Source organism: Lactuca saligna, chromosome 4 (assembly GCF_052625555.1).
Source record: "Lactuca saligna cultivar CGN05327 chromosome 4, ASM5262555v1, whole genome shotgun sequence".
Lineage (NCBI taxonomy): Eukaryota > Viridiplantae > Streptophyta > Magnoliopsida > Asterales > Asteraceae > Lactuca > Lactuca saligna.
In genome coordinates this window covers 326,649,219-326,662,700 of record NC_136420.1, presented here as the reverse complement: position 1 = coordinate 326,662,700, position 13,482 = coordinate 326,649,219, and positions in this window count along the sequence as shown.

Below are 13,482 nucleotides of genomic sequence, written 5' to 3'. Positions count from 1 at the left end.
ATGATGCTTTATCCACGTTATTATTATTAAGAGAATCAATACACAAAACATTATTTCCTAAGTTATCAACCACAGATACAGTTTCATAAACACTATCACAAGGTAATGCTTTAAAATAAAGAATATTATTAAAGAAAGCATTAATCAAATCAACTTCATTATCAAATGAAAACGTAAAACCTTGTGTATACAATGCATGAAAGGAAATAATATTTCTTGCCATTTCTGGAGAATAACAACATTTATTCAAATCTAAACTAAACCCACTACTTAGCAATAAAGTATAAACTCCAATCTTGGTGACAGGTGAAGCTTTCATGTTTGCCATGATCAAGTTTATTCTTCCTTGCTCCACATTCTCACTTCTTCTTAGTCCCTGCAGATCAGAACAGATATGAATACCACAACCGGTATCAAGGACCCATGAGTTAGAATGGGGTGAGTTATTAGATAAGATAGTGTAAATACCTGCATGGCTGGGTTTGACTTTCCCATCCTTCACATCTTGTTGGTACTTTGGGCAGTTCCGCTTCCAATGTGCCTTTTCATTGCAATAGAAGCATTCAGCCTCTTTTGGGTCAGAAGAAGGAGTGACGAAACCTTTCTTGGTTCCACTTGAAGAATAGCCATCAAGGGTCCTAGCCTTGGTACCCTTCGAAGAACTCTTTCTCTTCTTCCCTCGTCCTTTCCCGATTGCCAAGACAGGGCGGAGTTGATAGGAGTAGGAGTAGTAACAACCGCCTTACCCTTAAGACCACTTTCCGCGGTCTTTAAGAGTCCTTGAACTTTGTTGAGAGTGACCTCTTCCTTGTTCATGTGGTATGTCATGCGGAATTCATCATAACATTAAGGTAAGGAGTGCAAAATGATATTTGTTACTAGCTCCTCGGGGAAGTTCACATTAAGCTTCAGCAAGCGGTCCACAAATCTTTGCATTTTCTGCATGTGCCTGTGATGGGTTCACCATCCTTCATTCGGGTTGTTATCATGGAGGAGATGATTTCATACCTCTATTGTCGTGCACTTTGATGGTATCTTTCCATCAAATCTTGGTGCATTTCTAAAGGGTAGAAGTCCTCGTAGGACTTTTGGAGGTTGGCTGTCATAGTGGCCATCATGATGCATGCCACCTTGGTGGCATCCCTTTCATGTGCCCTAAAGTCAGCGATCTCTTGAGGATTAGCAATGGTCTTGTCAATGTCCTTAAGCTCCTTATCGAGGACATATTCTTTGTCCTTGTAGCGGGTAATCATTCGGATGTTTCTAATCCATTCATTAAAGTTGAATCCATCAAAACTGACTTTACCACACAAGTTCATTAGAGAAAAGGAGCCATTAGGATTAGAGCCGGAAGCAGCAGTGTTTGCAGACATCTGACAACAAGAAAAGTTTAGTTTAGAAATAGAGATAGTTCTTAATAAAACACCCAAATGTAGTATTAAGGCTAGGATCCAATCACAATATATTATACTTAGAAGAGGTATGTCGTAATCTAAGTAATAACATATGTGAAAGGTAGGTGAATGACGATTCACCAATTTCCACCAAAGCTGAAATATTAAAAATATTTAATTTGGTTCTTAGAAACTCCTAGATTCTTTTGAGATTCAATGAACTTTTCAAAGGCATGTTTCAATCTCGAGTGTGCCCTCCAAGTTTTGTGACTGGGATGCTGAGGATCACAAAACGAGGTGTGAAGTAACCATGCAAATTACTTGGTACCCTTAATGTATTACCCCTCAATCGATGTGCCTGTTAACCACACACGCTCCATCGATACTATGATAAACATTAAGTCACCCTTTACCTACCTTGTTAAGTTCAAGTCAGTGTGCCGGTTAACCACACACGCCACACTAACGACTTAAACAAAGTGTAAAGTGTAATTTCATTGATTAGCACCTTATTCACATTTTTCCTAAAGTAACTAAGATTGGGAATTTAATAAAACATTTAGTTACTTTATAATTATCATTATACTTTTAATGAGAATTTATAAGTCCTTGTCCTACCCGTTCAGCTAACGATCCTCCACCAGTCAAGCAAGCAGTGGGTGAGAGTGGACACCCATTAAGTTGCCATTTTATAGGCAACAACCTTATACCCACCTGATTGACTGGCTTCGTGAATGAGGCGTACTAGCAGTAAGACCACTTTGATCTTATACATACATATATATATATATATATATATATATATATATATATATATATATATATATATATACTATTAACTTATAATATTATAAGTATAAGGGTTGAATTTTAACTTTTAAAATTCTAAGGGTTAGAACTAAAGTTTTAATCAAGACTTTACTTGTTCCAAAACTTGAGGGAAAGTTTTGTAAACTTTCAAAACTTTTCATTTCTTGTAACTTATGAGTTAATAGAGTATTAAAAATGAAGACTCTTCATTTTTATAACTCATGTGTTATTTTAATGGTTTTAAAAACAAAGTGACTTTTGGTTTTCCATAACTTGAGGAAAAGTTATGGACTCCATTAAAATACATAATGATCATGAATTAATCTACCACATAGGTTACAAACAATTCCTATGATCATCTAAACATCATAAGATCAAGAACATGAATATGAACACTTTCAAGAATCAAAAATTACACTTCAAACTTGTAATTTTGATAATTGTCATTGTAAATGGATTAGCGTAAACATTACACCATCTAAAACAAGTTTTAAAACACCAAAACAGTTTAGGGTAATGTTTCTAGTCCATTTCTAGCAACAGATGTCGAAATTTTGAAATCTGCAGCCTCTATTTGTTGATTGCAAGAACAGACTCGATGATTAGCTTGCATTTGTTCATGCACTCGTCGAGTCCCCCCATGGACTCGGCGAGTTCATACAAGCAGAAAACAGAAAATCGATTTTTTCAAGCAGTTTGCACAAAAATCAACAAACAAGCCTAGGCTCTGATACCACTGATGAGTTTTGAGCATTCTAACACTTCCTAAGTGTACATGCAACCCTAATAACCTTGGATCTATGTTTATCTAATTATCATGCAAAGTTGTTTTCCAAGGTTATGAACCTATCTAGCATGCATGGGGTACAATTTTCTTTGTATAAAAGATAGAACTACATATCTTGTTGTTGAAAGTGTTCTTTGAAACCTTGTGAGCCTAGCACCTCAAGTGTGATGCCTCAAATGCTTCACACAACACCAAATGCAAAGAATAAACTTGAGAGAAAACTCTAACACATGCAAAATCGGCCAAGCCCTCTTGTTTCTTCATGTAGCCGATTTTGGGGAGAGTTACATTGCTTATATAGTGTGTTGCATTAGGTAAACCCTAATGTTACATGACTCTTCATTTCTTGATCCATGGGTTAACTCCAAGGAGCATCCATGGAGCATCCTATGGGTGGAACCCAACTTGACAATCCATGGAGCCTCTTAGCCCATTATATATGATATGGAAGATTTACTTAATCTACACATATATCTAATTAGTTATCTTTTGATCACTTAATTAATTCTAAATTAATTCTTGATCAAAACTAATTAAATAGTATTATTAATATATTAGAACTTATAATATATTAATAACCATAAGTGTTATTTGTCTCATTTAGTTTATTCAATTGCATGATGCCATGCAACCCAAATGGACCATGCTGGGTCGGGTCAAGTATTTACCAGAAATAGTTATGGACTTAGACACCTTATCCAACATGCACAACACCATAATTCTTGGAATAACTTGAGAGAAGAACACCTGAGCACAAAAATCGGCTAGCCATCACACTCTTGTCTTAGATGCCAATTTTTCTAGCCATGGGGCTCTTTATATAGTGTGCCACATGTAGGGTTACACCATGTAAACCCTAATGTGCATGGCTTTTCATTTCCCCCATGATCCATGGGTTTTAACCTCCATGGAGCACCCAATGGGTCCTTGCCCAATCTAGTGAATCATGAACCAAAAGCCCACTATATAGGAATGAATGATTTACAAATCAATCCCATCTATTTTATTAGTCTCTTTTTCATTACAAAATTAATTCCAAATTAATTCTTGATCATTACTAATTAAATAATATGATTAATATATTAGAACTTATAATATATTAACAAATTATAAGGACCTAAATGGACCATGCCAAATCGGGTCAAGTACATACTAAATATAGTTATGGACTTAGACACCTTATCCAACAATCTCCTACTTGGATAAGTCTAATAACTATAGCTACAAGTATGACTTCCAGAACCGACCAACAATCATAGCTCTTTCAAAGTCTGGTGGAACTAAGATGATGATGCGCCATTTAAGATACGTTATCATATAATCCTATGTTCTAGATATCAGCCAGACAAATACATGGAACAATGTCATGCTTATTGTCCAACAGTTTGTTTCCCGATTTTTCTATTTGTTTAACATAGAACTAAACTGAACAAATCAATTTGGTTCTTACCGGGCCCGGTACATAGGTCAAAACACCCATATATCGCTTCTAATCCTCCAAGGACTAGAAGGAACAGATAAACTTCAACTCATATGCTTGTACTAACTACTTGTTGAATCATACACAAAATCACGTTTTATAACATCGAGTTACCGATGCGTTTTCGTACAATCAATACACAACCAACTCATAATCAACAACTCATATCTCTAGGTTTGAAGGGTTATATGCTATTACCGTCTCACGATCACTCGAGATAAATTCCATGAAGTGATACAAGTGAGCGTGGGTTGAATCCAATACTCAAAACTTATGAGCATTCATGAATTTTGTAGCAACTTTTTCTATGTCTAACGTATTAGACATCTACAAGCCCAATTCATTACAGTCTTCATTCATATCTACTTCCAACATATGAATGACTGTGGAGAGTTTGAATAAAGTAATTATTCTGGAAGTCAAAACATGCAAAATTGAAACGATAGCAAACAATTGACACAAGATAGCAACACTTTACTTATAAATAAACAACAACTTTTATTTAATCATCAAATATCAATTACATGTTACAAGTTTCAAAAATAGCTATCTAATGTATAAAACTAATATCATCCTTCAGCCCGATGCGCCTCGCATGCTGCCAATGCTTAACCCTACACAGTCCCTTCGTGAGGGGATCTATTGGGTTCTGATCCGATGATACCCACTTTACCACAAGGAGTCCTTCTTCTATCTGATGTCTAATGAAGTGGTATTTTATGTCGATGTTCATAGATATATCGTGATCCCTTGGTTCCTTAGCTAAGGCAACTGCACCCTGGTTATCATAGAAAACTCCATAGGCTCCTTAATAGCTAGTACAATTCCAAGGTCTCCAATGAAGTTCTTTAACCATATTGCCTCTGTTTAAACAATGTTCTATCAGGATCGCATGATTCTAAGCAAAATATAAAGAAGAACGTAATTAAGAACACAAGTATTGCACTGAATATGTCAAATGATTAATGCAAAGATACCCCAGAAGAACTCGATAAAGAACTTCAATCTGTAGAGGTATATTAGGGTTACAAGAATCAACATAATCGACCATTCTATATTATACGCATACATGCATGCATATATTTATAATAAAACCCTAACAACTTATCTAGATAAAATGAAACTATTCTAGATAACTACGGATGGACAAGCCCAATCCGATTACAAAACAAAAAGGCCCAAGACGTAACACTAAAATACTTAACAATCTCCCCCTTTGCGTCCTTGGAGCAGAAACTTCATTCCCTTTTCACAGCAGAGGGCTTTTTCACCGTTTCAAATATCCTCGGTATAATGGCCAGAATGTGATGTCTAAACGTTATGTACCACCGAAGCCTATCTGTGAAGTTCTTTTTGTTTGCTGCTGAGTTCTGCTTGCATCAATGAATGATATTGATTATATGCTCCAGACAGTCTGTTGAAAACAGATTCTTGTCAACCAATGCAAACAGAAACTTGTGCCTTTCACCCTTCGTGAACATGACAGTCAAATTTGTTGAATCAATCTGCCCCAACTTCATTTTATTCACATCACTGGGCTTAGATGTTGGCTTGGCTGCCGGTTTCTTGTTCATCACCTTTGCTATCTCCTGATCCATAGTGGCAAGCTCATGGACATAAGAGGCCAACATTCTCTTCAGATGTTTCAGAATCGGCTCATACTCCCTTTGATTTTAGAGCAGAATGTTGTATAGCAAAATCCAATCATGTGGATTAAGATTGGGAAGATCTGCCAGAGAAATGAAATATTTCGTGTTTGCTGTACCACGGTTGATCTTGAAGTTTACATTCACAAATCTCCCAGCAGGTGATTATTTCAGTACCTTGACTCTTGTAATTTTCTGTGCATTCCAAGTCAAGTACTGCGGTTGACCATTCTTCAAATAAAAATCGACTAACTCTCTGTCAACCTTCAGATTAGGATAAGGAACCTCAGCAGTGACATCGAAGCAATGAAAGGTAAATGCTTTTCTTTTGATTGGCATGTCAAACTGCGAGTCCGTTTAATTGTCACAATCAAAAGAAGCAATCGGTTCCAACCAGTACATAGAAGGAAACTCAATCGCCTGATTGATGAGTGTGTCTCTGTCCCATTCTGGAAACAGAGTCTTCTTGCATCGCAAGACATCCTCCTCTTCCTTATTCTTTTTCTCTCTTTCTTCTTCCTCTTGTGCCACCTTCAAAGTTTCATCAAGCTTTTTATCCCTCTTCTTTCTTTTGAGGGCTTCAGCGATAGTCTCTTCAGTATCAATATCACTATCAACCTGAACTTTCTTTCCAGAAACCGAAGCTAAATTAACCTTCGGTTCTGTTTTGTCTATACTCTCTTCTCCCCCTTGTTTCGGAAGAAAGACCTTCCCCGAGACACCCTTCATTTCACTTAGAATTGTAATTGCAGAAAGGAGTTTGGTCTGGAGATGCTTCCGGATGGTTAAGGTCAAGATGGGATCATGAGCTTCAAGAAGAGTAGTCAAGATATTTTTCACATCACCAGCACAACTTTGATATTCTGCCCTTTCAGTCTTTAACAGAGAGATCTCTTTTTCAGCCTGAGCCAGTTGAACTTTTTGTAGATCAATTGTTGCTTGGTGTTTGATCAGGTCCTCCTTCAACGTACTTTCTGCAGAAAGACAAGCAAAACGAGAATCCAAAGATTGAAGAAAAGATGTGGATTTAGTTTTGAGATCAGTACAGAGGCCTTCAAATTTTGTAGTTTCATCCTGAAGAGTTTTAGAGAAGGAGTCCACCGAAGCTTGATATTTGGCCGCATTTGTATCAACATGAACTTTAAGAGAATCAAGGAAAATCTGAGTTGTGTGAACAACCTCAGTAACCTCCTTCGTGGCCTTTGAACAAGAAGTGGTTGATTGATCAACTGATGTTGTTGATTTATCAATAGCTTCGGTGTATTGCTGAATGGCAGTCTCCACGAAAGCTTTTAAAACAACACTGCCATAAGCTTTGCTATCTGCAAGTAGTCGGTCCAACTTTTCATTGATGTCCTGGATATGTTGACTGGTGACAGGAGCATCAGCATCATTATCAATTGGAAGCCGGTAAGGACTGTAATACAATGAATCATAATCCTCATCATCTCCACCAAGAGTAGCACCAGAGGTAGAGAATGGGGTTGGGGATGGTGGTATCTTGATAACAGGAGTATCAATCATAGTAGTAGCCCCTGTATCAGATACATTGATGGTGGAAGTGATGGATTCGGTTGTAAGAGGAGTTGAGATAGGTGTAGTTGAGACAGAAACAGAGGTAATGATGGTGGAAGTTGGTAGAGAAGTTGGTTCAGTAATAATGGGTGGTATATCGGTAGGAACAGAAAGTGGAGCTTTCTGTTTTGGTGATGGGGGTGGAGTGGAAATTTTTGTGAGTTTAGGAGATGGTGGAGGAGTTGGAATTTTAGAAGTTTTGGGAGAGGCTGGTGGAGTTGGAATTTGGGTATTTTTAGGAGATGGAGGTGGGGTTGGAGATCTTCGAGGTGTGGGCTCTCTGGTGGAAACCTGAGGATTCTCTGCTTCTGCTTGTTGATCTTCAACTGTATCAGGTCCAGGAGAAAGGTTCCCCTTGGGTCTATTAGCCATCTTCTTTATCTTCTTCGGTTTTGATTGAGAAGAATCTCCTTCACCAGACTTTCTCTTTGAAGATTTTGGCTTTCTCTCCTTAGTTTCTTCTTTTTCTTTCTTTACAACCCGTTTGCCTCTGTTAGCAGGCTGATCCAAGGCATCCAGGGCGGCTTGTTGTTCTTCAGACAGAACCCTTGGACCAACAGGAGAGAGTTTACTGTAATCGGCCATCACTTTGCTTTGTGCCGAAACACACCTGTACATAGATTCCGGAATAGATCCATAGTGGAGAAACTTACGTGGATCGGATAAGATGATCTTCTTTGTGTGGAATGAGGTGATACAGGCAAGAAGAGCATCCTTCATGACAGGTATTTCCAAGGAATCCATGGCCTTCTTTGTAATCAAGGTCCATAAACGACCACAAGAGATCTCTGAATGACAGGTCGTTGTGTTTAAACTCTGCACCACTTGGGACCAGATTATAGTGCCATAATCTAGGTTGATCTCGTTGTATAAACCATAAAGAATGGTAAGAAAGCCTTTGCTTGTTGTGTATGAACCACCACTTCTTCCCACCAAACCCTTGATTAGTAATGTCAGCAAGCCATTCCATTGCGATGGCAAACACGACTTCTTGACCTTTGCAATCGATGTAAGCACATCTGTGTATCCCATCTCATACATCATTGTGAAGAGTTGTGTTGTAGTGATGAAATCAAGCGAGATGATTGAAGAATCGACTGCAAGCCCTAGAAGTGAACAAAACTTCGCCTTAGAGATCGAGGATTTCTTGTCATGAATGATGAAGTATATGCGATCTTTATTCTTGTCATAAGTCGCCGATGAGTAGACTTGTGATAGCAGCGACATTGGAACCGCTTCCACCTAGGTTAGGGCCAACAACAGGGGGGAATACTTTAGACACTCGACGACATGCAGCATATATGAGTCATATAGGAATGGACTCATTTTGATTATCATGTTTTGGTTGGGTTTGATTGTAAGCAAGGAGGATGTTGCAGTTTGATCATGTGCAGAAGATGAAGTCGCCATTGATGAACGAAGAAGAAGATGAATAGTGTGAACTTGTATGAGAGAGATAATCCGAGATTGGTAAATGACAAATAAAACGATCACCCCTATATATACCGTTGCCTGGAGAGAGAAAAACGTGATGATGAGGTTGCTAAAACGTCGCCTGAAAAAGCGCGATTTGATAGTGTGGTTAATCCCAGGAAAACATCAGCACGCGTGGGTTTGAAATAGATCAAATTCACGTGCCTAAATCTTATCTTCGTACCGTTTGATATTCCCTATATCCCCTTGTTTGGTCATAATCGTTAACCAAAACTTATACCAAACAACAATAAGAATGTTGGTGTTGGGCTGGAGATCATTTTTGAAGATTGCGTCTTTTGGGCTCGTTTAGCATAAGGCTTTTTGTATTCCGGTTTGGGCCTGTCCAACCGTAAACCTTTTATGTTTTGTATATAAGTTTACGCTTGCATGCATATTAGGTTAAGGTTTTTGAGAGATCTGAGAATAGCGATACATCTAGACGATAACAGGTTTCTTTGATCGTTCTTGTAACCTTCCAATCCTCCACAGTTGATGTTCTTAATTGAGCTCTTCTGAGGATTTTGTTTAATCATTCGACTTGTTTGATTCCATCTTGACTTATTCTTTTTATTGCGTTCTTATTGTTTACGTTTATATACTTGTTCAAGATCTAATCGATCTTTATAGATTAAAGGTTAGTTTAATCTCATCAATTGGTATCAGAGCAGGAGGCTGTGTAATTGATACACATCTTTTCTGTGAAAAAGATTTCCATTAGGGTTTTTCCGCAATTATCAATATTTATTGAGCCGTCATCTCTTTATTGACGTATCTTGATATTTATTATTTTGCCCTAATCTGCTTTATTACAAGTCTGATCTTTGAACAGGTTTTTACGATCATAATGGACGCGACACAATCAAATCTTATTAATATTTCCAACAGCATTGGTTCGACGACAAAGATTCCAATCTTATACACCCATGACTATGAAGTATGGGCGCATCACTTCGAAGACTACGTTATTGGATCGGAGGATAATGGGTATCTCATTTGGGAAGCCATCACCGATGGACCGTTTTCTCATTCTGCAACGTCCAGAATCATCAAGACACAAAAGGAGTACAATGATCTGCTAAAGGACGTGAAGGATATTGCACAAGATGAAAAGGATAAATTCCAGTGCAATATCAAGGCATTAAGGTTGATCGGATTCGCCCTTCAGTCCGACACATTCAGATTGGTTAGCTCATGCACGACGGCAAAGGAAGTTTGGGATAGACTTCGTGAACTGTATTCTACAGACGAGGATCTTGAACATTCTATTCAGACTTTGCTTTTATCTGAGTTTGGAGAATTCAGGCAAGGAGTCGAAGAAACCGTGACCCAGACATTTGATCGCTTCAATCATCTTCTCAGCAAGATGATCAAACACGATATTGAAAGGAAGCTTATTGAACAGAAGGTTACCTTCCTGAATGGTCTGAGGTCTGAATGGAGAGCAGTGGTTTCCACAGTTAAAGCCCATGAGCAGTTTAAATCATACTCTTTGGCGAAACTGGTAGGTATTCTCAAGTCCCAAGAGAAGATTGTGGTGCAAGAAAAGAATGTTGCTACTAGTCTTGGTTCGTTGGCCCTCCTATCTAAAAGTAAAGCTGTGATGGAGGATGAAGACCTCAACCTGGAGGAATATGATCTCACATCAGAGGATTATGCCATGATGGTGTCCAATCCCAAGAGGTTCATAAAGAAGAGATTCCCCAGCAACAAAAAACGAAACTAGCAGGGGAGTTACAGCTCTGAAAAGGTGAACAATGAACCGAAGGCTGAGGAGCACAAGAAGGAACCGAAGGTGGATGGCGATTCCGGAGTAAGCTGTTTCTACTGTGGTGGGAAAAACCACTATGCTAAGGACTGCGTCCTTAAGAAGATGGCTGAAAAAGATGATGGGAATGATGAGGAAGCTGTGTTGCAGAAAAGACTGGACGAGTTGAGAAAGAAAAATTCTACCGCTAACCCTTCTATTAATGCTCTTATTGTGCAGGGTTCGGTTAAAGGTGATGAGTTCGGTAGCACGGAAGTTTGGTCTACCGACTCAGAAGACGAGGAAGTGAGGAAGCCTACCCATGGAAAGGCTTATGTGGCTAAGGAGGAAAGCAGTGGTGGAAGATGCTTCATGGTAACTGACGTATCATAAATGAGGGGATACAACACCGATGGAGGAAGTGATGGACCGAAGGTACAGGAGGATATGTGTTTTGTGGCCAAACCACTTAGCCAACAGTTCAGTGAGCTCGATGAACTGATAAACAAGGTACAATCTGTTTTTATTTCATGCAAAGTACCCTCATCCTCATATGAGAAAGAACTAAAAAACGTTAATACAAGAATTTCTCATCTAGATAGTAGCTTAACTCAAACTCGAGTCACCAATTCTAACCTAACTGATCAATTGAGCAGGACGGCGTCGAAGAGTGAGGAGCGGAGAATGTGGATAGAGTTAAAAGAGTCGGAATTAGTTAAAGTTAAAGATGAAAACATTTATTTGCAAAGAGACAATTTAAAATTGTTAAAACAGCGGAATGTTTTTTGTTTAATTGCTAAACGTCTGTATTCTAATATTACTCAGCTTCACTTGGATTGTGAAATAGGCCAAAAGATCCACCGCATGATTTTGCCCTTCCTAGAGTTTAAGGAAGATGAAATCGATGCCGAAGCCTACAATTGTGAGAGTGTGATATCGTCTGATGATGTCAATCCGACCTACATGTATGGACTGGACAAAATTGAGTCCTTCATTAAATCCAAAGACCACAAGGACATGCTTAAAAATCTTTTGGATGAAAATGACAGACTTAAACTGAGAACCGAAACCATGCAAAAATTTGACTCTTTAAACGCCAATGTAAGCTCAGAAAACAAAATTGATGTTGAAAATGCATCTGAGCTTAACGAGGACGAAAACATGAGCAAAATTTCTGTAGAGGACACGGTTGGCTGCTCAGAATTTATTAAAACCGAACCTGAAAACCACAAGAATCTTATTTCTGAAAATTCAGTGGAGTTCGCTCGGTTGTCCCATCAAAAGTCCCCAAAATTAGTTGAGAAAGCTGTTGTGTATCAAAAGGTCAGGACCACTCCGAATCAAGTATACAAGGTAACAGGAGTTACCGAACATCAAACAGCTGAACTTGTAGCCATTGTAAACGAAGACAATGCTGATGGTTGCGATGAGTACTTCTGGGAAGCTCCAATTGATAATGCAGACGAAACCATTGGTTTATCTGAAAGAACTTCCTGGAAGAGCAAAGGAAGATACATACCTGAACCCTTGAATAAGCCGAACAACTTCGATGAGCCAAGCACCAGTGGTACAAAAGATATTCCTCAGAAGAATGATCACTCGGCAAAAGAAGACATTCCCTCGGCTCCTTCGGCTCAAAGTAAAACTCCTGTAGTTCAAAAGGAATCGGCCAAGGAGACACCGAAAACGAAAGCAAATGTTCATCATCAACCTACACAGATGAGGAATAGGAAGAGAGAAAGGAACAATAGATACAGGAAAAACCTTTCTGAAAGGAAACAATTCTGGCATTCCCAGAATGCATATTTCTCTCATCAAGACAAGAATCTGAAGTATGAAAACAATCCTGTAGGAAAGCTTGAAAGTCACAAAAACCGAAAGCCAAGGTTCGGTTCACAAGAAGATATCAACCGAAAGCCAAGGTTCGGTTCACAAGGAGATATCAACCGAAAGCCAAGGTTCGGTTCTAAAAAAGACTTCAACCGAAACCAAAGGTTTGGTTCCAAAGACAGCTCCAACCGAACGCAAAGGTTCGGTTCCAAAGTCAAAAGAGAACAAAACTCTAAGGTCAGTCCCTTCAACGATCAAAAGCAAAAGGGTCACCTAGAGTCACCAGCCAGAAAATCCTCTCAATCCAAACCCTCTCGTTCAAATTCTTCTCGTTCTTCTAATTCTTCTTCTCGTTCTTCTAATTCTTCTACTCCCACCGATTTGTCTCCGTCTTACTCTGAAGCTGATTCCTCTTGCTTTCAAAAATCTCATTCGTCAGCTAAGCAAAAGGGGAAGCAGAAGGTCAATGAATCCAACCCAGAGTCCAAACCTAACTCACCCAATCCTAACAAAATAAAAGTTTTTACCATTAAAAGGAAAGATGAAACAACTCTTATAAAACGAACTTATCTTGTTGATGTATCTCTTATTGTTCCCGTTCCCATGCAAAGCTCACGTGGACCCAAGAAACTTTGGGTTCCTAAATCTGTCTAATTTTTGCAGGTTATAAGTGACGAGCAGTTCGACGAAGAATGGTACATCGATAGTGGCTGCTCACGTCACATGACAGGGAGGAAAGA